This window comes from Spermophilus citellus, assembly GCF_964194105.1.
Source record: "Spermophilus citellus genome assembly, chromosome: 9".
NCBI lineage: Eukaryota > Metazoa > Chordata > Mammalia > Rodentia > Sciuridae > Spermophilus > Spermophilus citellus.
This window is the reverse complement of record NC_138191.1, coordinates 28899342-28925486: the sequence shown is the minus strand read 5'-3', so window position 1 is coordinate 28925486 and position 26145 is coordinate 28899342. Positions and strand designations below refer to the sequence as shown.

Genomic DNA, 26145 nt, shown 5'->3' with positions numbered 1-26145 from the left:
ATGGATGGTGGGAATCACTCGGTGGTGTCTGAGTTTGTGTTTCTGGGACTCACTCGTTCGCAGGAGATCCAGCTTCTCCTCTTGGTGTTCTCCTCTGTGCTCTATGTTGCCCCACGTACTTCTTACTAGCAGGTCTCTCCTTCATTGACTTGAGAGCCTACTCTGTCACTGCTCCCAAGATGATTTATGATCTTTTCAGAAAGTACAAAGTCATCTCCTTTGGAGGCTGCATCACTCAGATCTTCTTCATCCATCTCATTGGTTGTCGCGACCCCCTTGCCCGCAAGGAAGACGCAACACCGGGAATCTTCTTACAGCTGTTTATTCAAGCTCTCGAGAGTTCTTCTAATCTCCCAGAAGCCCCTCCCAGCCTTAATAAAGTATCCAAACACCCAATGCGAAGCTGCCACGTGGAGCTTTCTCGTAGGGTGTCAAAGAACCATGTGCCAACTCTCCCAAAGAAGGAGTTGTTTATCACAGACCACCACAAGGCCAGCGCCATCTTGTAATGGCGACCACAGTCCGCAGAAGCGGCTCGCCACAGTTCCCCCTTTCGTTTACTAAAAACAAAACAGGCAAGAGTAGAGGTGAATCGCCATTACTCATACGAAGCCTTCAACCAGGAACCTCATCAGACCCAAGCAGGTCAGGACGTTCCCACATGACCGTTATTGGCTGAATATGAAAACAGACACCACAAAGCTGTTAAGGCCCTGTGAGCTGGCCTCCTTGACGTGCATACAAATCAGGGCTGGATCCAAGCCCTGGGGGCCGGGGGGAATCCACTGCCAGCAGTTTTTTCCTTCTGTTTATAGCACGTCAAAGGGAATCAAGTAGCCCCTGTCTTAGGTCGTTCACTGCCCTTACATTGCTTACCCGTCTTTGGGGAGGCCCCATTCCCCTGTCTTAGGTTGCAGTGCAAGCGTGAAAGTTGCCCGTCTCTGGGTACTACAAGATCAGCTCGTTGTTGCCAAGGCGTTTAATGGTATCTACTCAGCCAGTCATGATTAGGTCTCTGAGGCTGAACTGTGGCTGTATAGAAATACAACGACAAACAAGTTGGCAACACCCTAAAAGAAAGGCACGGGTCATAGAGCGATAGAAAAGTACTAGCGTGGAAACCCATCTGTGTGCAATGGCAGTAAAGCCGGCAGAGTGCAAAGGCTTTCCAACACTAGGAGAATAACAAGGAAGGACATGTCGTTCCCAGTGCAATGTCCGTAAAACTTGGGGTGCAACGACCATGTCAAAGGTTTACTGTTTAATTTGTGCAAGCCAAACTTGAGGTGAGTTGCCAGTTTCCAAAGCTGCAAGTGCTTGTATAATCATAGCTTTATTGCGAGCATTGCGGGCCTTAAGGCGGCAGAGAAACCACAAGCAGAGAACCATACCGAAGCAACACATTGCGCCAAAAATGCCTACCCCCACCCACTCTTTAAAAAAGGAAAAGGCAGAAGATATCCAATCAGTGAATTGACCCAACGTTATGGGATCAACGTGGGTACTATTCAAGACAGCTATCTGGGTTAGTTGAGACTGGATCATGTCTTCCGCTGCCATGGACCAATTTCCGGCCAAGTATTCTCCGATGATACGGGAGGCATTCCTGGAATCATTAAATCTGACAGAGGTTATGCATAAATGTGCACGTTGATCAACACAGCCCAAAAGCACCAAATCAGCCAATTCTTCTACCTGAGCTTGGAGTAAATCTATTCTTTGGTTGGCAGCTAAGATCCCTGACAAAATATGTTGATTAATTGCATTTTGGGACTCAAGTATCATAGAAGTTTGTTGAACAACTTGATTAACGGAGGCAGCAGTCTGCACTTGATTGGCCATGGCCACTCCGGCCGCGACCGCTGCAGCAGCAGATACCGCCACGGCTGTCACTATAGCAGCTGTGATTCCAAAATCCCTGCGGACTCTAAGTAGCTCAACAATGGGGAATTTATCAGGGTCCGCAATAACTGGGATTGGAACAAAGGTTGGAATTTTCATAACCACTGCTACAGCCGAAGAACCATCCCAACATTCAGATAAGAAACAATTAACATTAAAACAATCCAGCATTTCTGACGAGGTGTCATTAGCCAAAAGGAGTAAGAACGGAGATTGAACACAAACCGCTGCAGGGGGCAATGTGGCATTATCCAACAGAGAGTTGAACGAAACAGATGTGAGTCTACTACCTCGCTCACTCTCGTAAACAGTGCCAGAAACATTAGCCAACCAACTTTTGGCTCCCAGCAATTGAGCCAGTGCAGAAATATCAGCTGAAGCCCCCTTTGTGTTGGAAATCAGCCATTGAAACCAGGACCAACCCACTCCTGTAGAGGAGTTGGCACTGTTGCTAAAGTCATAAACATACCTCTTAAGAGAGGGGGAAAGGGAGAAACCTTTAGCAACTTGACGTTTCTCCCAAGAATAATCCTGACAAGGCGTGAATGTTGGGGGGAAACCAAGATTAGGGGTACAGTAAGGAGAAGCCTTAAAATGAGTGGCATAAGGAAGTCCACTAGAATATGGGGGCATTGGAATTAGTACCTCGGAGATACTAGCCAAGGTAGGTATGGTTAAAGCAGAGCTATTTACGGAGGTTCCTGAGCCTGATTGTTCCCCTGAGACTACTTGGCCCAATACAGTACTGAGAATGCTCCCTGAGACTTGACTGGACTGCAATGGATTGTCCCAGTTAGTCAAATTCTTGGTCTTAAGACGGATACAATGAGCGTTCCCAAGGCTAAAACAAAACACTCCTGTGAGATTAACTTGAGATTGATTGTAAATGCGTTCCACGTCCCCTCTAGGAGAGGCACAGGGCGCAGACATCTCACACGAGGTAGAGAAAAGAGTGGGAAGGACACTGGAATTACCGTGAACCGGCATCGGCATTGGCCAAGCCCGTGCCACCGCCCACCATTGCATTGGTGTCGTCTGTGTCATCGGCATCAGCACCAGAGCCAGAGCACTCAGCAGAATGAAGATCCTCATCACGGGATTGCTGTGGTAATTCTTGTTGCTGAGTAGCTGGCGTCAGGACTCTTCTTGTCAGGCGTTCAGGGACCCACAATGGTTCCGTGCGATCCTGGGGAAAAACACATACGGATCCTCGTGCCCATGTCAGCACGGGGTCGGGGCCGTTCCATTGGCCCGTAAGAACATCTTTCCACTTAACATAGCCAATCACAGAGGGCTGAGGGAACACATGTCTATCGGCCGCAGAGCGACCATGAATATCCAAATTCAAAAAATTAATAGTAAAGAGAGCTAAGGACAAGCATTCTTTAGGAGTATGTCCAGCTCCTATTCCCCCTTTTTGTTTTTGTAAAGTTTCCTTTAAGGTGCGATGAGCACGCTCAACAATGCCTTGTCCTTGAGGAATGTAAGGCAGACCATGAGTAAGTTGCACTCCCATAGTAGAACAAAAGGACGTGAATTGTCTGCCAGTATAAGCAGGTCCATTGTCAGTCTTAAGGGACGTGGGCGCACCCCACGCCGCCCAGGCTTCCAGGCAATGAGTGATGACATTACGTGCCTTTTCTCCTGATAACGCAGAAGCATGAATAACTCCAGAGCACGTATCAACAGAAACATGGACATACTTGAGGTTACCAAAGTCAGGTATATGTGTCACATCCATTTGCCAGACAACCAGTGGCTTCAACCCCCGTGGGTTCACTCCATAAGTAGGGGGATGAAGAAATGTGACACAATGGGGACAGTGCAATACTATCTGCCGAGCATCTGCTCTAGAAATGGAAAAACGCCTGCGCAGTGTTAAAGCATTAACATGGAAATTTTGGTGAAACAATTTAGCCTCTTCTAAGGAGGAAGCCAAACAGATCAACTGACCTCGAGTGGCTGAGTCCGCACAGGCATTACCCTGTGATAATGGACCAGGGAGAGAGGTGTGAGCCCGGATGTGCATTGGATAAAAGGGAGCAGTGCGGCTACAGATAAGCCGTCGAAGCTGATTAAAGTAAGCAGATACATTACGGGCATCACTAATAGCTCCCACAGCCTCTAGGATTTTTAGTGCTTGCACCACATAGATGGAGTCCGAAATGAGATTAAAAGGAAAAGAACACTGTTTAAACACCTCAATAACAATTTGCAGTTCTACCCATTGTGGATTTCCAGGAGCAAATTGATGCTGGACAGGGGGAGAATCATTAATGACATAAGCTCCCATTCCAGACTTGGAACCATCAGTAAAAATATTAACAGCCCCCGGAATTGGACTGGATGAAGTTACTTTAGGGAAAATAATAGGATGTTCCTTAACAAAATGGAGTAACGGATGAGAAGGGTAATGATTATCAATATCCCCTTGAAACGAACAACATAGAATAGCCCAGTTATCTAGAGTAGCACACAAAACATTAAGTTGAGCTTTAGTATAGGGTATAATAAGAGAAGAAGGTGATTGTCCGAAAAATTGAATGCTTTGTTGAATCCCTTTAAGTGCTAATGCTGCAACAGCATCAGGATAATATTCTAAGGATTTTCCTGGGGATACATGTGGGTGTATCCATAGCAAAGGTCCATCTTGCCATAGTACTCCAGTAGGCTGCCGCATAGTGGCAAGCACACATAATTGAAAAGGTTTATCACTCTGGAGCCTGCATAAAGTGGCATGTTGTATAGCTTCTTCTACTGTCATAAGGGCCGCTCTAGCCTCTTTGGTGAGGCTACGAGGGGAAGTAAGATCTGGATCACCTTTAAGAGTAGCATACAAAGGCTGTAGTACAACATTAGAAATATGTAAATATCCTCGTATCCAATTAATATCTCCCAGCAGTTTCTGAAAATCATTTAGAGTTTGAAGATCCTGAGTTCGTATGGTGATTTTTTGTGGTTGTAATTTGTCATACCCAATTGTTGCTCCCAAATACTTAATAGAATCTCCTGTTTGAACCTTTTCAGGTGCTATATGCAGCCCACATTGTGCTAACAACTTCACGAGGTCGTCATAGGCCTCATGAACTGTTTGTTCTGATTTAGCAGCCAATAATACATCATCCATATAATGAATGATCTTGATGGAGGAGTACTTTTGTCTGAGGGGCACAAGTGTCTTCCCTACATACATCTGACACATTGTGGGACTATTAGCCATTCCCTGCGGCAACACTATCCACTCAAACCTTTGATCTGGTTCCTCGTGGTTACACGAGGGAAGGGTAAAGGCAAAACGCTGCGAGTCTTTAGGATGTAAAGGAATAGAAAAGAAACAGTCTTTAATGTCAATAACAATAATGTGCCAGCCTTGAGGAACAGAAGAGAGCAGAGGCAGCCCTCTCTGAATGGGCCCCATAGGTTGCATTTGAGCATTAACCGCTCGTAGATCATGCAGTAGGCGCCACTTCCCTGATTTTTTCCTAATGACAAATATGGGAGTATTCCATGGAGAAGTAGAGGGTTGGATGTGACCCAAGTCAAGTTGTTCTTTAACTAGAGCATGGGCTGCTGCCAGTTTAACCGAGGGAAGAGGCCACTGAGGCACCCAAACAGGCTCCTCGGTGAGCCATGTTATGGGTATTTGAGCCTCAGCGGCCCCTAGGAAAAACCCAGACCAAATCTGTCAAGCTTTTGATGACCTTGTACAGGATGCTTACGTCCCTGTAAATGTTTTCCTAGTCCTAAACCTGGCCTATACCCCATATTGTGCATAATTTGTTGGGACACTGGGGAATAGTCATTACTAAGAGTGAACCCCATGTCTTTCATCAGGTCACGGCCCCATAAAGAGATAGGTAAATTAAGTACATAAGGCTGAAAAGTACCATGATGTCCTTCCGGGTCCTTCCAGGAAAGATGTCTACAGCTAACCTGAGGAGCCTGGGCATATCCAAGTCCTCTCAGAGATTGATCAGAAGTCTGCACTGGCCATCCCTTAGACCAGTCCTTAAGTGCAATGATGCTACGATCTGCACCTGTATCAAGTAAGCCCACAATTGATTTACCTTCTATGCTTAATTCCAAAGTAGGGCGATTACTCATATCTAGTGACAAATAAGCACAATTCCCTCCGGTGGTACCAATCTCATTCCCTGTCCGTGACTTTGAGTCTGCAGGGAAATGATCATGTAAACTAGGCAAAACCAGTAATTGAGCAATCCGATCTCCTGGGGAGATGGACACAATGCCTTTTGGAGCTTCCACCATAACCTTTACTATCCCTACAGTATCAGGACTTATGACTCCAGGGAAAACATGAAGACCTTGCAAAATGGAAGATGCACGTCCAATTAGCAAACCTACAGTGCCAGGTGGTAGAGGCCCTTTGAACTCAGTTTCCACCAATTGGACTCCCATCTTAGGTGTTAACACGAGTCTGGAGGTGGAACAGAGGTCCAATCCCGCGGCACCTGTAGTGGCTCTCCGCGTTTCATGGGATGGCGTAGAGATGGCCATGTCTCGGGTTCGGGTGTGACATTCTCCACTGCCCCATATATTTGCGGGCCCTGGGGTCGGGGGCCCCGTCGGCCGTTTTTTGGCCCAGCTGAAATAAGCTGTCCATGGATGTCCCTCACTGATGTACACTCTTTTGCCCAATGCTTCCCCCTTTTGCACCTTGGACACAATCCCGGTGATCGAAGGCCAGTGGAAGGGCCACCGTGAGGAGGTCCAGTAAAATTGACATTTTTGGGACACTCACGTCTGATATGACCGGGTTGACCACAATGGAAGCATGTTCTGGCGGCAGGATTGCCCCCTTTTGCAATCCGAAGGACAGCAGCTGCAAGACCTGCATTAGTTAAAGGCCCTCCAATCTCTCTACACACTTTCATCCATACTTCTATGCCTTTGTTCTTATAAGGAGCGATTGCTGCTTTACATTCCTTGGTGCATTGCTCAAAGACCAATTGCTTAACAAGGGGCATGGCTCTATCAGGATCCCCAAAAATCTTTCCAGCAGCATCCACCATCCTTGCTACGAAATCTGAAAAGGGTTCTGTAGGGCCTTGTAAAATCTTGGTCAAATTACCAGACACTTCTCCTCTATTTGGAAGTGACTTCCATGCCCGAATGCAAATGTTATTAATTTGATCATATACCTCAGGAGGGAATCCTGTCTGTTGATTAGCAAATCTACCTTGCCCCAAAAGCATGTCCTTATCCCAATGAGGATGTCCTGCTGCATGGTTTTGGGCGGCCTGCTCTATTGCGCCCTCTAGCATAAATGCTCTCCAGTCCAAATACTTGCCCGGAGAAACACAAGCCCGAACAAGGCTAGCCCAATCAGAGGGAGTCATACAGAATCTAGACAGACTCTCCACCTGAGTTAATGTGAAGGCAGCATCCACCCCATAAGTGCGTACAGACTCTGCCAGGGTCTTCACAATTTTGAAATCTAAAGGCTCCGAAAATCTTCCCCTATTCTCATCCTGAAAAACTGGATAAGCAAGACCCATCTCAGCGTTAACAGCCTTCCATGTTTGAGCATGGAAAGCTCTCCCCGAAACACCCCCACCATACGGCGGTGGGTCCGGAGGATCACATTTCTTGAGCCCCGGTCTATCTTCGTTCCCTTCTCCAGCAGCTAAACTCCCTAGCTGGCGAGACAGCCTCCCAAGCTCCTCCTCCTCATCCTCCTCTTCTTCTGACCCGCTTCCACATGGGGGTGTGCGCAGCGCACTGAGATCTGGATACAAGCGTTTCCTCCCCTGCTTCTCGCTCCGCACGCTCCCATCCTCCCGAGATACCTCACCTTTTGTCAGAGATAATCGTCTCCTCCCCTGTTTCACGCTCCGCACACTCCCATCCTCCTGAGATATCGCACTGCCTGCTGTCTCCGATTTCTCCTCATGTAACTTTTCTAAAACCTCCTGTCCTTTAGCAAGTGCGTCATGACATCTGCCATCTGTGAGGCAACTACGGACTATCTTCCAAAGGGGAATCACCCCACCCTCCAATATGCCCTGCTCACAAGCAAAGTCAAGATCCTTGCCCAATTTATCCCAACAAGGCATAGTAAGGCTGCCCGAATATGCAAACCACGGTGCAGCAACATCTACTTTCTGCAAAAATCTCTGTAAGATACTATGTTTCACTTTAAGGCCTTTGGAACGTAACAGGCCGTCTAGTGCCAGAAGAAGCGGGCTTGAAGATGTGACACCCATGACACAGCAACAGAACAGATACAGAGGACAAAACAAAAGTACACAGAAACAAAAGAAAAGTACACAGTGCAGCTGCAATAAAATATGAGGCTCTCTCTGTCTTTGTAGAGGAGCTGACTCCGCTTTGATTGCGGGTCCCACTAACCGGGACTATCAGGTCCCGCCCACCGGGACTATCGGGTCCCACTCACCGGGACTGTCGGGTCCCACCCACGGGGACTATGGGGTCCCACTTACCGGGACTGTTCAGTGCACCACCTCTGACGACTTGCAAGTTTTGATTTTCCCGGGTTTCGGCACCACTTGTCGCGACCCCCTTGCCCGCAAGGAAGACGCAACACCGGGAATCTTCTTACAGCTGTTTATTCAAGCTCTCGAGAGTTCTTCTAATCTCCCAGAAGCCCCTCCCAGCCTTAATAAAGTATCCAAACACCCAATGCGAAGCTGCCACGTGGAGCTTTCTCGTAGGGTGTCAAAGAACCATGTGCCAACTCTCCCAAAGAAGGAGTTGTTTATCACAGACCACCACAAGGCCAGCGCCATCTTGTAATGGCGACCACAGTCCGCAGAAGCGGCTCGCCACAATTGGTGGTGTGGAGATGCTGCTGCTCATGGCCATGGCCTTTGACAGACTTGTGGCCATATGCAAGCCTCTGCTCTACCTGACCATCATGAGCCCACGGATGTGCATTTTGTTTCTGGCTGCTGCCTGGGGCCTTGGCATTATTCACTCACTGTTCCAACTGGCATTTCTTATTAACATACCCTTTTTGGCCCTAATATATTGGACAGCTTTTACTGTGGCCTCCCTCTGCTTCTCAGATTGGCCTGTGCAGACACCTACAAATTGCAGTTCATGGTCACTGTCAACAGTGGGTTTATCTGCGTTGGCTCTTTCTTTTTGCTTCTCATCTCCTGTGTCTTCATCCTGTTCACTGTCTGGAAACATTCCTCAGGTGGTTTCTCCAAGGCCCTCTCTACTCTCTCAGCTCACATTTCTGTAGTCATTTTGTTCTTTGGTCCAACTCTGTTTGTTTACAAATGGTCACACTCTAACTCACAGACACAGGACATAGTAGTAATTACCCACTGTACATATTTTTTAACAACACAAGTGATTTGTTATTATTTTTAAAAATCAACACAAGGGAATATTAATTCTGGAAGATTTTTAAGTCAATTTAACACTATTATACATTTAAAGAAAAAATTGTCCCACAAACATTCCCTCACAAAGCCAGTGGTTTCATATTTACACACTATTATTTTAGCAATTTTAAATGTTAATCTGTGATTCAATGATGATACTTCAGAAACATAAAAAATATAGCTCCTTTTAATGGACATGCTTTCATTTTTGATGGAAGCCAGTTTATCCTAATGTATAACTTTAAATCTGTAAAAACATCAGCTTTATAAAACCTTTTAGAAGACTGTCAAACAAAAAAGAGGGCTTCTCATCACTTAGGTCTGAATCTTCATCTACTCCTTCCCTTTACAACTGGATACAATTAATGCAATCAAAAATATCCCAAGAAAGACCCAAATACTGAAATAGTATGCAGCACTGAAAATCCAGAACTTGTGAAGGAATAGGTATGTCTGGATAACAGTACACTGATCTTCAGGGCATCTGCAACACCTCTCTTTGGTACAGAGGGTCGTTAGAAGTTGCATTGCTCTCTGTTAAGTACTTTGGCTTCCCTACACAACATACTGGGGAACAAGATTATAAATCAAGTATCTAGTATGAAGGACAATAAGTAGAAGTATAATGCTAAGAAATACTAGTGCTTGAGGTCCACTTTTATTTCTTCTGACTTTATATAATGTAATTTTAAAAGGCCATCTGGAGAATTTCTAATTCCTGCCATTAAAGTAAAAATAAAGTGCATGATAATAATCATTATAAGAATATCATCAAGAGAGAATATGAGTAAAGGCAAAAACATAGTCAATGGATTACTTGGGTTAGCTGCAAAAATTATAAAACCAGAATCTATTCCAATTGAATGAAGAGCTTTATTTAAATTTGACAGGAAGAGAAAAATTACAAACAGCAATGCAACCAAGATGAAAAATATTTCCCAGATGATCTTCAGGGAACACAGAGTACCACAAAATTTTGTTGATCAGCTGTTTTCAATGAATTCTTCTCCTACCTGTTCATAAACTTTCTTCAAAAGTTTGAATCCAACTTTACTTTTTGAGTTAATGTACTGAATATTTTGCTCCACTTCTTTATCGTCTTCTAAAGGTTCATGAGCACCACACTTCCAGCACCTTTTATCAGATTTAAGGTAGTGCTGACATGCCATAGGCTGTGTGAATTATAGCTGCCAACATTCCAATTCAGATCAGAGAACTAATGGGAAAAGACAATGCAGCTAACCTACAACTGCTTCCAAGGTCTTCAAACCTTAGTCATATATGCACATAGGGTAATAATGTCTGAATCAGTCTACTATCCATCCTACCCTCATCTCCTCCCCCTCCCTTCACTCCCCTCTGCCTAATCCAAAGTATCCTGATACTTAGTGATGATGAACATTTTTTCATATATCTGTTGTCCATTTGTATGTTTTTCTTTTGAGAACTATCTAAGTTCTTTGCCCATTTTTGCATTGGATTATTTGTTTACTTCGCTAGGCGAGCGCTCTACTGCTAAGCCACAACCCCAGTCCCTGTATGTTACTTTTGAATTCTGCAGCCTTAATGAAGAGTGTTTCTTTATATTTTTAGGTATTAGCCTCTTTTCAGATGCAAATATTTGCAAATAATTTCTTTAGGCACTAGGTTGGATTTTCATCCTCTTGTTTCTTTTGCTGTGTAAAACTTTTTAGTTTGGTAAAATTTTGTTTTTGTTTTCATTGCTGGTGCTTTTGGGTTCATATTCAGGAAAGCATCGTCCAAAAAAATGTTGTGGTGCTTACCCTATGTTATCATCTAGAAGCTTTATAGTTCCAGGGCTTGCATTTAGGTCTTTAATCCATTTTGAGTTTATTTCCATATCTAGTATGAGTTAAGGATCAAATTTTATTCTCATGCATCTGCATATCCAGCTACTCCAACACCATTTGAGGGTGAGACTATCTTTTCTATATATATTCTTGGTATCATTGTCCAGAATCAAAAGTGTGAATTCAAGTCTGAGATTTCTGTTGTTTGTTTTTTTTCTTTCATTCATTGACTTTTCTGTTTCATAACAGTATCGAGCTATTTTGATTTGTATATTTTTGTAATAAGTTTGACGTCATTCTTCTTTTGTTCTCTTTGCTTGAGATTCCTTTGGTTCATCAGGGTCTTCTGTTGAAGAATGACATTGAAAATTTTATAGCTATTTCACTGAAACTGTATATTTGGTAACATGGGCATTCTAAGAATATTGGTTCTTCTTAATCATGATCATGGAATAATAGTAATATATTCCATATTTACGTTGTCTATAATTTCTTTAATCACCTATTTTGTAGTTTTCAGTATATAGATCTTTCACTACTTTGATTAAATTTACTCCTATCTAATTTTTTTATGTTATTGTGAAAGACAATAATTTCTTAAATTATTTTTCAGATAGTTCATTGTTAGTGTAAAGAAATGCTAATTTTTTGTATGTTGTTTTTTTCTAATTTTAATTTTATTTTTCTTTAGTTGTAGTTGGACACAATACCTTTGTTTTTATTTATTTTTATGTGTTGCTGAGGATTGAACCCAGGGCCTCACATGTGCTAGGTGAGCACTCTACCACTGAGCCACAATCCTAGCCCCTCTATGTTGCTTTTGAATTCTGCAGCCTGAATGAATTTGTTTATGAGTTCTAACAAATTTTTTGTTGGAGATTTAGAAGTTTTCTACACTTAAGATCATCCTATCAGCAAGCTGACACTGTCTTACTTCATGCTTTATGATTGGAAGTCCTTTACCTATTTCTCTTATTTAATTGCTGTAGTACTATGTTGAATAGAAATGGGGAGAGTGGGTACCCTTGTCTTACAATTGTCTTGTTCCTGATTTAGAGGACAAACTTTCAGCTTTTCACCAATGGTTATGATGTTAGCCATGGGCTTGTCATATGTGGCCTTTATCATATTATAGTACATTAATTCTATGCCTAATTTGTTGAGAGGATGTTGAATTTTGTGACATGCTTTTTCTGCATTTATTGAAATAAGCATATGTTTTTTGTCTTTCACTCTGCTAATGTGGTGAATAACATTTATTCATTTATCAATTTGCATATATTGAACTTTATATCCAAGGGATAATAGACTGCAACACAAAAATAATAGGAAATTTTCTTTTTTCTTTTTGTCCTGGGGAATGAACCGAGGGCCACTTAACCATTGATCCACATCCCCACCCCTTTTTGTGTGTGTGTTTTATTTAGGTTTCACTGAGTCTCCTAGGGCCTTGGTAAGTTGCTGAGGCTGGCTTTGAACTCATAATCCTTCCTCAGCCTCCCAAGCTGCTGGGATTATTGGTGTGTGCCCCTGCACCTGGCTCAATAATAGGGAATTTTAATATCCCATTTTCAATAATGGCATGTCATCCAGACAGAAAATCAGTTAGGAAAACACTAGATTTCAAACTGGACCTATCAGACCTATACAGAACACTTCTTCCAACATCAACAGAAGGCACATTTTTTTTTCATAAGTGCACAGAGGACATTTTCCAGGGTGGATCACGAGTTGTGACACAAACAAGTCTAAACCAATATAACAAGCATGAAATCACATCTGATAACTTTTCCAACCATAATAATATACAACTAGAGATCAACAATTGAAGAAATCATGAAAAATTTACAAATATGCTCCTGGACAACTATTATATAAAAAAAGAAATTAGAAGTAAAATGTTAAAAAATTGGTGTAAATGAAAATGAATAAACAAGGTATCAAAATATATGGGATGCAACAAAAGAAGCATCCGTTTTTTATCTACAAAAATGCTCACTCGGAGGCTGAGGATATAGCTCAGTTAGTAGAGTGATATCTTGCATGCATGAGGCCATGGGTTCAATCCCCAGCATCACACACACACACACACACACACACACACACACACACACACACAATATTCACTTAGACATAATAACAGATACAATACATTTCAAGGCTAAAAGCATTACTGCTGATAGTCTCCAATCCACGTGGTAGTGATACAAACTGTATAAGCCCCTAGGTACCCCTTTATTTTTTGCTCCCTTGAATGTGCTCAAGTTCTTTCTTTTTGTTTGAAAAGCTCACACAATTCAATTCTTTTTCTCACTTTCAAGATTCACCTTAGACCATCATTGCCTTTGGAAGACTTCCAAGAACCCATTCCTCTGTGGTCTTCAATAAGTTTTATCTCTTTATTTAGTTTTCCACTTACTAGATTTTTTTACCCTCTTTACATGTCTAACCTCCATTAGGTAGAGTTTCCAGAGCTCAGAGACTCCTTACTCATCTTTGTATCTTTAGCACCCAGCACAGTTTCTGGTTCCCTGTAGCCACTCAGTAAATATTTGTCAAATTAATCTCTATTTGGGGGGCACTGACTTGATACACAGTATCACGTAGGCTTATTCTTTTTTATATAGATGGTTGAGAAAAACCTGTTTTAATTACATAATTATATAATTATTCTGGAGTCTAAATGAACTCCATAAATCTTTACACATTTTATCTGCAGTCATGTCTCTGTCTGGCTCACTGGGTCTCTGAGAGTCTCTCTATGAATATGTAAGTACACAAAAATGCACAGAACAAAACTGGTTACATGTGCAGGCTCCAGATCAGATTTTCTGCTGTCAAATGCAGGTTCACCAATTTTAGGGTTAGGGCAAATATTAAGTGGAAAATATACTGCTTTTCACAGTCAATGAATATTAAACACCATATTTGCTTTTATTTTAAACCACAGGCTTAAATAATTATCCAGTCATCTCCCCTTGTTTGGGTATGTCTGAATATGAGATATTTGTTACCTTTTAATTTATATTTACACTCAGTGTTTTTTCACTCATTATATTCTCATGAACCATTTTAAGTTTTTCTGAATCTGACATTTTATTTTAAAACTGTAACTACAGGAAGTTAACATTTGGATGGCTCTGCTCAGACTAAAATTAACATTTCTAAGATATATATTAGTGTAATCATTGATATTCATGCTTTATATCATTGCCAATTAATATTTTTGTGAACAAACTGATCATGAATAGTTCTTCCATCTAGAATTTTGTGACTTTGATTTATTTTTCCCATTGCGTTTTTCTTATTTGCCATGAAATAGTTGATAAGTAGATATACAAAGCAACAGATTGTTTTGGCAGCAGCATCAACTTAAGAGTTTGAATTGAGGCTGTGGTTAATATTCTTAATGTAGAGCTAGTTTCAAAAGCATAAAATTGTTCAAGTCAATTTTTTTCTTCCTGTTATTTTTTTCAGTTATAATTTGCTTTCCTTATTATTTGGCTTCATGACAAAAAAAATTCTGAGGAGTAAGAAATGATAATTTGCAGAAATAGATGTCATCCCCAAGTGACCCATTAGCTACCTTTCTCCTTAGTTACCTTGGGAAAACCAGCAAGACTCTAGAAGACAATTGCCACAACAGAGTGATTTCTGTCTGGCAGTATCAGGTTTCTGAAGTTCCTCTTGGTCACTACCCAAGCTCAATTAATGCTCTTAACTAACTACCTTTACAATAGCAACATCTTGTGTAATTCTTTACACAGGAGAATATTATGCAACAGAGTAAAACTTTCCGAGTTCTGACTCACTGAAGATGAAGTTGCCTATGCCCTGAGTCAGAGAACAAATTTTCTCCTTTTTATTGTGTTTCAGTGTTAACAATGTGAGAGCACTGATGGGATTTGATTCTGGCAGTGAGAGTGAATGCTGGCCTGTAGACAAATGGTGGTTAGAGGTTTTGTGCCACTTTTTTTTTTAACCAGGTTTCTATTTTGATTTTATTTATTTATTTATTATTTTAAAGTTGCAAAATAAAACATAGTACAGAGACAGCATAAAAATGAATATTTTTAATAAAGTAAGCACCCCTGTAATCATTACTCAAGTCAAGACAGAATTTACTAGCCATCCCCCAAAATCCTCAATGTTTCTCTTTCCAGTTCCAATCTAACTGCTCCTCCCCTTAAAAGTAACTATGATCCTGACTATACAATTAAAATATCTTTTCAATTTTTCAGCTTATTCTTCTTAGTGTGCATTCTAAAACACTCTTATTTAGTTTGCTCATTTTTTCATCTGATTCATTTTAAAAATCCCTTCCTATATATAAGATTCTTTCCCTTATTTTTTTTTGTTGAAAACATCTATCCAAATGGCACTTGGCTCCAGAGGTTTGACTATACACGTTTGTTTCTGTTTATAGGGGGTTTTGTGTTCATGCATCAGGAAGCATATTTATGACTTTCCTCTGTTATTAGCACTCTTAGTGTTCAATATGAATATATATGTATATAAATGTATATACCTATGTATATAATATATGTAGTATGTTATATAGGTAACACATATATAATATAAATACTATGAAAGAGAGAGAGTTTGATTTGAACACCAATGCTAATTCAACCCAGTGAGCATCTTGACTTCTATTCCATATCTGTATCTCTCTCCTTTCATAGTGATAACCTGGGTTCCTTACATACTTATATTTATTTATTGTATTAATTATATGATTCACATGCATTTGTTTCAGAATTGCTATGTTAGTACCACTGTAAAAGAAAAAAAATAATACAAAGACAATATTTTTGTAGTTATTTTATTTTTTAATGAAATTGTGTTAACATGAATGCCCAGATAAACTCATGTATTAGAAGTATGGCTCCGAATATAGCAAGATCAGAGCTGGGGCTTTTAGGAAGGGATTCATTTGTTCATTTAATTTGTAACCTCAACAGTGTATTAATTGATTTTGATGGATTAATGATTTGGACTACTGGGTAGGTAGGTAATGTTGGTGGAGGTAGGTTCCTGGCAGTGTGACCTTGGATTGTATCTGCCCCTGCCCTGGCCCCAGCTTGCTCTCTCTCTGTGTGTATCTGTGCTTCCTCACTGTAAGAGGAGCAACCTTCCTCTGCCACATTCTTCTATCATGAAGTTCTGCCTCACCTCAGACCCGCAGCAGTGGAGTTGGCTGATCATGGGCTGAAACTCTAAAAACTATGAGCACAAAATGAACTTTTCCTCCTTGAGGTTGTTCTTGTCAGGTATTTTGGTCACAGTGATGAAAAGCTAACACAAATGGCATATATTCAAAGTATTATGTTCAAAATTAATTGGAAAATAAAATAGGAGCAGTCAAAATTAATTGGATCGGTTAATTTTTTTTCCTTCAGTTTGGTTATGTCACTGGGTTATTTGAAATGCATTTGGTTTTATTTGTATCTCTTTGCATTCAGTTTAAGGGTTTTTATCAAGGTACATTTGTTAGCTTAATATTACATTTTGAATATGTAAAATATGAAACTGGACTAAAATTTTAAAATTATTAATAAAGTCATTGTTACAGGTATGTTCCATTCTCCTATATATCTTCTACTATATTCCCTCACTTCTTATAGATAAATTGTCTTATCAAAATATGGGACATTTTTGCAGCATTTCATTTTTGCAGCATTTCATTTTTGAACAAATGAACAAATTAATCCTTTTTAAAGATATCTGAATTTTTAAAAAAATATTTGAGTACTATGCATATTCACTTGCATTTGTATTTTTCACTTGTGAAATAATTTTATATCACTTCACATAGTTCTCTTTTATATTTCATTGCTTCACAGTACTCTTTAGTGTGTATGTTTCAAAGACTATTCAACCTATATTGTCAATACTGGCATACTTATGTAGTTTCCAACATTGCAATCATTCTTGCATGTGTATTTTAGTGGTGTTTCTCCAAGGTGTCTGCTACGGCCTGCAGATGAACGGCAAACTGAATGCAGGCTGTGAACCAGCTTTAGAAAATAAAAGTCAAGAGAAATATACTAAAACATACTAATAAATAAAGACAAAGGACTCAAAAATGGAGCAGCAGCAGGATCCCGTGGGTGATCCAAGTTTTAACGGAGACTGGATCTAAGTAAGGAATGAAAGCCACATATTTATTATATAAGCATTAAAGGGTTTCAGTGTGAAAAACTTCTTAAAGTGAACAGGATGAAGTTGATAAAAAACACTTGGTTGGGCTCAGCAGTTTAAGTCCATTTCTTCTACCTTTGGGCAGCTGGCATTTGAAATCAAGGCTTTTGAACCAGTGAATTCATGACAAGTGTGGGATTCTCCCTATCAACAGGAGTCACCTTGCAAATGGGCATTCCCTGGCACTCTTGGATGGCAGCGTCTCACTGTCCAGGTTAGATAGTTCCAAAAAATGATTTATTTACTGCTCACCACACCAGGGTAAATTCTTAACAATGAGTCAAAGACTAATACTTACATGTTTTTTTAGATATTGTTAAATTTCCTCCACAAGAGTTGAACTGTTTTGCATTCCCAAATAAAATGTTTCTAGACAGTCTCACCAAAATGTTTGGGATTTTTGCCTACATGATAGGAGAGAAACAGTATTTCATTGTCATTTTAATTTGTACTTGTTTTATTATGGTAAAGATGAAATAACTTTTATATGTTTATGAGATAATTTTATATCTGCCTTGGGTGTGTGTGTGTGTGTGTGTGTGTGTGTGTGTGTGTGTGTGTGTATATATATATATCTTGCCAATTTCTTCATTTTTCTTTCAGTTGAGGCAGAATTCACATACCATTTACCATTTTAAAGTGAACAATTCAATGTCATCTGGTACATTCACAGTGTTGCATAATCATCGTCTCTTTAGTTTTAATACATATCATCCTGGAATGAAATTGTACCCATTAAATAGCATCCATTCTTCCCCTTTCTCCAGCCTCTGGCAACTACCAATCTACTCCCTGTCTCTGGATTTACCATATTGCAGAATGTATCAGCACTTTATTCTTTCTTCTAATGGTTGAATAACATATATATATATATGTATATTTATATATATAAATATATATAATATATATCACATTTTGTTTATCCATTAAACTATTGATGGACATTTGAATAATTTACTGTTTCGACTGTTGAGAATGGAGCTGCTAAGGACACGTATGTACATGTTTTTGTTTGGGAAACAAGAAAAGAGAGCCTACAGAATGGGAAGTCATTGCCACTTACTCTTCAGACAGAGTGGGAACATGTTAAGAGCAGGACATTGAGTGAGAAGACTAGTGAGGCTAAGCTCAGTAGCACACACAAGTGGTCCCAGCAGGAGGTTGTCTCCTGGCCAGGAGTTTGAGACCAGTGTGGGTAACACTATGCAGCTGTATCTTAACAATAAGTAAACCTGAGGGCTGGGGATGTGGCTTAACTGGTAGCGTGCTCACCTGGCATGTGCCAGGGGCTGGGTTTGATCCTCAGCACCACATAAAAATAAAATGAAAGATGTTGTGTCCACCGAAAAACTAAAAAAGAAATATTTAAAAAAATTCTCTCTCTCTCTCTCTCTCTCTCTCTCTCTCTCTCTCTCTCTCTCTAAAAAAAAAAAAAAAGTAAACCTGACAAGACAGTTCATCTTTGGGGAACTTCACAACCAGAGAAGGTGGTAAGGAGGAGAGTGGAAGAATCTAGACACCAGTGATGAGTCTTATGTGGTGTACTCTCAGGGTGATGAAGCCAAACAGTCACATGGAAGAAATTTTGAGAAAACTGAAGCAGTCAGAGTCTGTGTAGTGCTAATGATGCCCTCTCTCCTAAGTGCAAGCAATATGCACATATACGGCTGGCATAGCAAAGGCACAATGAAAGAAACCTGACCAGGCCATAAAAAAAGAGCAAAGCTTAAAATCCACCTGACCTCTGAAACTACCCACTCCAAAGAGACTAAAAGCAAGGGGAAAACCCTCCTTCTTAGAGAGAGGGAGGGGGAAGAAACATTGTCCTTGAAGTAAAAGAACTCTGCTACCAAATATGCTTCCACAGAACCATGGTGAGAAGTGCTGGCCACCTGGTGCAGAAGCCAGCTGGACCCCACCTGAGGACAGCAAAGAGCAGGAATTCCCCCAGCAGCTTGGAAGTGATTTGATTCAGGAGAGAGGGACTGATCGAGTTTGCACCAGTCTCTTCAGTGACCTTTCCTGCACTTGGGTCCTTTGGGTTTCACAGTCATGTTCTTCTGTTCCTGACCTACCTCACAGCTCCCCTCCTGCCTGTCAGAGCTCTGCTGAGCATGTGTCATTCTCCTCAATTCACAATGCCCACCAGATAATGACTGCTCCCACATAACAGAGAAAGTGGCAGGCTCAACTTCAAGTCTGCCAAAGAAACTGTTGGGCTGACCCCTGTTTGATGGCTTAGTAGACTTTCTAAACTCATGTATCTTCAGAGCTATTCTGTGGACACCAGCAGTAATTGTTGGCCAAGCCCCATGCTGATCGGGCATATCCTGTGCATCTGGAAAAGACTAGACAAGCAGGAGGAGATCCCCCAGGTCACACACCTCAGAATAACTCAGGAACTGAAGAAATCACCTGTCACACTGTTGACAGTCTTCCCATCATTGGCGACAATGGGTTGTGGTGAGGTAGAGGGCTGGATGGGACCAGGAATGTGCATTTCTGATCATGCAACAGCAGAGAGTCACAGCTTGTCAGGGTGGGGCTCCATACCATTCCCAGTGCCCATGTCCCATAGTGCTTGACAGGCAGGATTATTGAACAATATGCTGGCAGCCAGATGCCAAATTAGCCAGAGCAGAAGCTGCCTAACACTGGCTGTTCCAATGACAATTAGATATTCTTACAAATTTGGAGCTTTTTGTGGGATCTCAGGATGGATGTCCAGGAAGATCAATCTCCAAGTCAGTGAGAGGAGAAGCTGCAGTTCTCAACACAGGCTGAACTGTAGTCTCCTGGGAACTCAAACACTGAGGTTCAGCTCCCCCAGACCAACACAGCAACAGTCTCTGCATTAGAGGTAAGGGTGGGAAATGTTGACAACCTTCCAGGTGGTCCTAAGGGCAGCCAGTATTGAAAACCACAAATTAGAGGCCATTTGGCACTTTGTGGCTGGGCCCTCTACTGATGAGGAGGAGGCGTGTGGCAAGCTAGGTGAAGCTACAGACTCCATAGACATGGTATGAAGATGCCACAATGCCAGGGACACAGAAAAGTCAACCTCCAAAGATAACAGAGGTCATCTGCAGCCCTCTTCTCCAAGGAGATGTGGCCAAACTCAACTTTTAACCCATAGGGGTGTTCCACAACCAACAAACATCAGTAGTTCTAAAGGTGGGTCTAGGATTCTGTGGTATTCATCTTGGTGCCTTTCTTGGATTAAGGAGAATTGTGCTAAAATCTGATTTTGCAACATAGTATTTTTATCTCAGCAGTCTCTCCATCAGTCTGGGTGCAGCCTTATGATCTGTTAAGTGGAGAAGGGATAGTGGGAGATCCCTGAGAGCTCAACATCCAAAGGTGCCAGTAGGAAACAGCAAAGAGAACAGAGCACCAGCCCCTGCCTGCATCATGAGACAGACAGGTACAGGTCAGCATGAATCCAGGGTTATTGTAAAGAGATTCCAAACAGTGTATACTAGTTTAAACCCATGGTTCCTAGTATTGAAATTAATATTAAATAAAGTGCATATGTGACAGATACTTTAAAATCCAGTAAAAATTTCTCATGCTTTGGAGATAAACGCATAGATAGAAAACTTCACTGAGAGCTCAGGACCCAGGCAAATCTACATCTGGGTCCTGCCAAAGACCCCACATCCTGGAAATTTTATAAAGCATGAGGATGAACTGAACATCAGGGACAATCATCAAAGGAAAAATGGAAGCAAACTCCACTTGAGCCTGGGAGAGAGGGCTGCCCTGAAAGTGCCAAATACTCCTAGAAAATTTGCCTAAAACAGCTTACTTAATACTCAATTCTAACCACTTACTTCTAAAAATCACCCTTCTACCCACTTCAGCAACTTCATCACTCTGGTTTTCTCATCCTTTTTGCATCATTTTTACATTTTAAAGATATACAGATTTGCCTTATCTAAGGGCATCTGACTTAATTTCATATTTCTACTAATCATTTTTGAAACTTACCCCTCTTATTAAAACAAAATTTTGTCTTATAGTTAAAGATTTCCTAGGTAGTTTACCCAAAGCCCCTGTTTAAAATGAGTGTAGCATGAAATGCATGTTTATTTATGCATTATTCCATAATAACTTGACAATGATTTTTATTATTAGTACTGTATGGCCAAGAGAGATTTAAAATAAGACACACTGATGGGCTGGGGTTGTGGCTTAGTGGTAGAGCATTAACCTAGTATGAATGAGGCTCTGGTTTCGATCCTCAGCACCACATAAAAATAAATAAATAAATAAAGGTATTTTTTAAAAAAAAGTCTTTAAAATAAGACACACTGAAATCTGAACTCTTTACTTAATCATTTTGCTGTAAAAGTCAGTGCCTCCATCAAATAAAAACAAATACACAGCATCAATTGATCAAATTAATAGGAAAAATATAGTGCAAATGTGCACCCACAATAAGATGGAAAGCTAAAAGCCAAAACCAATGGCAAAACGAGAGAGAATCCTATGAATTCTGTGTGTATTCAACAGCCACCAAAAATATTCTAACCCAAGGGTCTTGGGGCACACATGTATTAAAACTTCCTTAAATACAAAGAGCCACATAGTCTGTAAAATGATGCAGATTGGTAAATAATTATAAAAAAATACAAAATTATGTAAAAAAAACCTAAATTTTTAAAAATTTCTTAATCAAGGTTCTCTAAATGGTGACATTTAGGTAAATTGTTCTCTAGGTGTATTGATTACTAGGAGAATGGGTGTTAGACAAATCAGTCTGTGTCATTCCCAGCTAGGAACAGCTTCATCACCTCCTAGGTTCTGGGAGGAAGTCTGTTAGGAGAGGCTGTGCTTCCTTCTGTGCAGCCATCCTGGGGCCCCCTCCCCTGTGTATCTCCCCTCCCCTGTGTTTCTCCCCAACTTCTTCTGTGGTGACCCCACCCACCTCCTAGCTGGGGCTCTGCACCGTGTCCACAGCTGCTAGCCTGACACAGGCCCTCTGCTCAACAGACCCCTTCACATTCTTTTCCTCCAGTGTGGTGCCTACCTTTCCTTCTGTGCCTCTGTCTGGTGCTTCCTCTCTGCCTCTTCTGCCTTCCTCTTTTCTTCCTTGGCCTCCTTCTACTGCTACTTGGGGATCTGCAGGTGGGTGCTACCTTGGTGCTGCCCTTGAGGACTATCCAGTCCCCCTGGAAGGTAGGTACCTGCACCTTGCTGATGCGGATGCTGAGGACCACCACACCTGGTCAATTGCTTCTCTGATGCAGGAGCTTCAGGGGCAGGAGGCTGGCCTTCCACTGGGCAGAGGCTGACCCCTGGGCCCCTGGCAAGTAGGGAGATGGGGGGGCTGACTATTGCAACCTCCTCCACAGCCTCAGAAGTCCAATATTGTTCAGCACCTTCCTCCTCATCCCTCTTGGGCAAGGGTATCCTGGTCGCCCCTAGCTGCCAGGATTTCCTTACTGCCTGCTGCCTTATTCCCCACACAGGAAATGTCCTCAGGGCACACAGTTTGGCAGATGATGGTCATAAATGGACTATAAAAGCTGGTGGTCACCCTATCCAGATGGTCAAGGATGCCCCCCATCCTCCTGGCCCAGGCTGGAGTATGAGGTCATCATGGACCACACAAACTCAGTGACCCTCTGCAAGCATTTTTTGGAGGTTGCAGTCTTCAGAACTGCCTCAGAAGCCAGGAGCAGTTCTAGCCTGTACTTTTTCCAAAACTGTGCAGAGGAGGGTCACGGCCTCCACCCAGCCAGGGTAAGCAGCCCACTTCTGTGGGGACATCCCACTACTGGTGTCCCTTCCATGTACATCTGCTCCTTCCAGCATCAGGGCTCTGACACTCTCTGTTCAGCCCTACATGGTGACTTTCATCAGGGTGGTGAAGCTAAACACGTTCCTCCTTTCAAGATCAAGACCAGAGAAATAGTTCAACAGGTAGTTGGTGATGGTGGGGTGTCCTGCCAGTGCAGCTGTGATTAGGGCCATGTTCTCCTCCTTGTCTTTGCCAATTGACGTCAGTATGGGGGCACTCTGCTAAGGCCACCAGAGTGTCCACAAAGCCATGATAGCAGGCAACAAAAGGCTGGTCAGGCCACTGCGGTAGGTCTTCTGCACATCGGTATCCCATGGACCCCGCTGCACAAGCGCCTGCAGGAGGCCTGCATCCTTGGCACAGGTGCGCAGAAGGTGGCCTCCTCCAGGACGTCCTCCGGGGCGCTGTCCATGCTCACCATGCTGCATTTCTCCTCGCCTTCAGGAGAGTAGAAGTAATCATCAGTAACGCATCTGCGGGTGTCTGCCAGACTATTCTTTTCTTCACATTTTAGCTTGTCTGAAATTGGGATGTATCTCATTACCACCAACCAGTTGATAGTCACAGAATTATCCCAGCTTGTGCCCATGTGAATTACAGCTTATAGTGGCATCTCCTTAACTGACCTGCATATCATTAATGTAAAAAATGCCAGTTTGATTAGCATTGTAAAATGGCTACAAAAATATTACCCTATGACTCGAGTTTATCTTATATGCAGAAAAGCATGGAAACAGTAGCAGGGAAGAAATGAGCATTAGTAAAACAAATACTCATTGTTGGAGAACTTATCACAATTTCATATTTTGTGGGAAAGAACTCACAACCCACAAATAGATGAAGTTGAACTACATTTTGTCAGCGAGGTATTTGCAAAAGATTGCCTATCACATGCCAATCAATGAAGTTGAAGGCAAAGAAAATCACCCAAACCCATGGAATTTATGAAATAATAGTAAAAACTATAAGAGACTTGCATGATGGATTCATGGGCAGAGGCATCAGACATTGTTTTGTCTAAAGCTTCCCACCAGCATCAACAGAAAACAGGGATGGAGCCCTCTTTCATGATGAGAAAACACCAGATCTCTAGAAGACATCTAGGACACTGTTCTGTGGGGAAAATGCAGGCAGCGATGACAGTGAGGTAAGAAGTGACTTAAAAGGGTCGGGTTCAGAATATGAAGTTATAGTTATAATTTAACCAGATTATTTCTTTTTTGGTTTGGATGTGAGGTGTCCCTCAAAGCTCATGTGTGAGACAGTGCAAGAAGCTTCAGAGGAGAAATGACTGAGTCATTGTCTTGATCTAATCAGTGAATTAATCCCTGATGGGATTAATCAGAGGCAGAGGCAGGTGGGGTATGGCTTGGGGAAGTGGTTCATTGGAGGCATGGCTATGGGGTATATATTTTATATCTGGAGAGCAGAGTTTCTCTCTGCTTCCTGATCATCATCTAAGCTGCCTCCCTATGCCACACCACTCTTTTCCCATTGATAATTAACTATATTTCTAATTACAGAGGAATATTCATATTATTTTATATGCTTTTATATTAATGTAGTTTTATGTATAGAACTAAATTTAGGGTTACTATTAAATTTTGTGTAGGGTTTGAAATAGAGTTAGGGAATAAATGTATATATCAAAAACATGAATATACATAAGAATGTACATGTGAAAATGTGTATGAAAATATATGTTTTGAAATAGGAAAGGGCTTAATTTGAATTGTATAAATACACATTTTTCATTTTCAAATGCAGAGATAAATTATATATATATACATATATTTGATATGTATGCAAAATATTGTTGAAAATTGAATATATAATTCAAAATACACATAAACATTCATATTACTACATATGCATTTATGTAAAATTAAGTATAGAGCTATTTTGAGAGTTAGTATTAAAGTATGGCTTGGATTAAAGTTAGGGAATGAATATGTAAATCAAAAACAAAACTATAACAATGGACACTTGAAAATAAATGTAAGTATATATCTTTGGAATAGGGAAGGGTTTAATGGGAGACATAAATACACATTTTTTAAATTGCAAACACAGATAAATATGTATATTAATAGTATAGTACTTATGCAAATGTACATATCTAATATACATGAATATTCATATTATTATACATGAAGTTATATTAATATGTTTAGCTATATTGGTAAATATAGGGTTACTATTAAATTGTTTTTAAGGTTAGGAATTAATATGTATATCAAAACACATGAATATTCATAAGAATGTACATGTGTATATATGTATGACAATATATATCATTATATACGGGTTTGGGTTTTTTGGGCGGGTAGATACCAGGGACTGAACTCAGGGTCACCTAACCAGCCCTATTTCGTACTTTATTTAGAGACAGGGTCTCACTGATTTGCTTATTGCCTTGCTTTGCTGAGGCTGGTTTTGAACTCCGGATCATCCTGCCTTATTAGCCTCCAGAGCCACTGGGATTACAGGTGTGTGGCACCATGCCCAGTGGTATATATGTTTTGAAATAGGGAAGTAAGTCTTATAAATACACATTTTTAAAATTGTGATTGCAGAGATAAATTCTATATATGCATATATAATAATATATACTTAAATATACCATTGATAGTTGAATATATAAGTTGAAATACACATACACATTCATATTAGTATACATACATTTATGTAAAATTAGGTTTAGGTATAAGGTTATTGTGAGAGTTATATTAAATTATGGCTTGTGTTAGTGTTGATATTAAAGAATGAATATATTTATCAGAAAACATGAATGTTCATCAGCATATATTTGTGAAAATATCTATGAAAATATATATATTTTCAAATCATTTTTTGAAATAGGGAAGGGTTTAATTTTAATAGACACACACACATACTTTTAAATTTGTGAAAGAACAGATAAATTATATATTCAAATATAATGATATATATGCAAATGTATTTTTGATAATTGAATATATATGTCTCATTACACATGTATATTCACAATTTTATGTAAGCTTCTATATTAATATAGATTCAGGTATGG

The 26145-nt window shown here is 40.8% G+C and overlaps 1 pseudogene across 1 annotated transcript; it reads left to right on the top strand.

Annotated features, from left to right (window-relative positions):
- Nucleotides 1–23548, top strand: LOC308655470 (olfactory receptor 4F3/4F16/4F29-like; annotated as a pseudogene). The gene is made up of 3 exons: nt 1–257; nt 8714–9204; nt 23303–23548. The product of its transcript is annotated as an olfactory receptor 4F3/4F16/4F29-like (transcript).
- Nucleotides 23549–26145: the final 2597 nt, after the last annotated feature.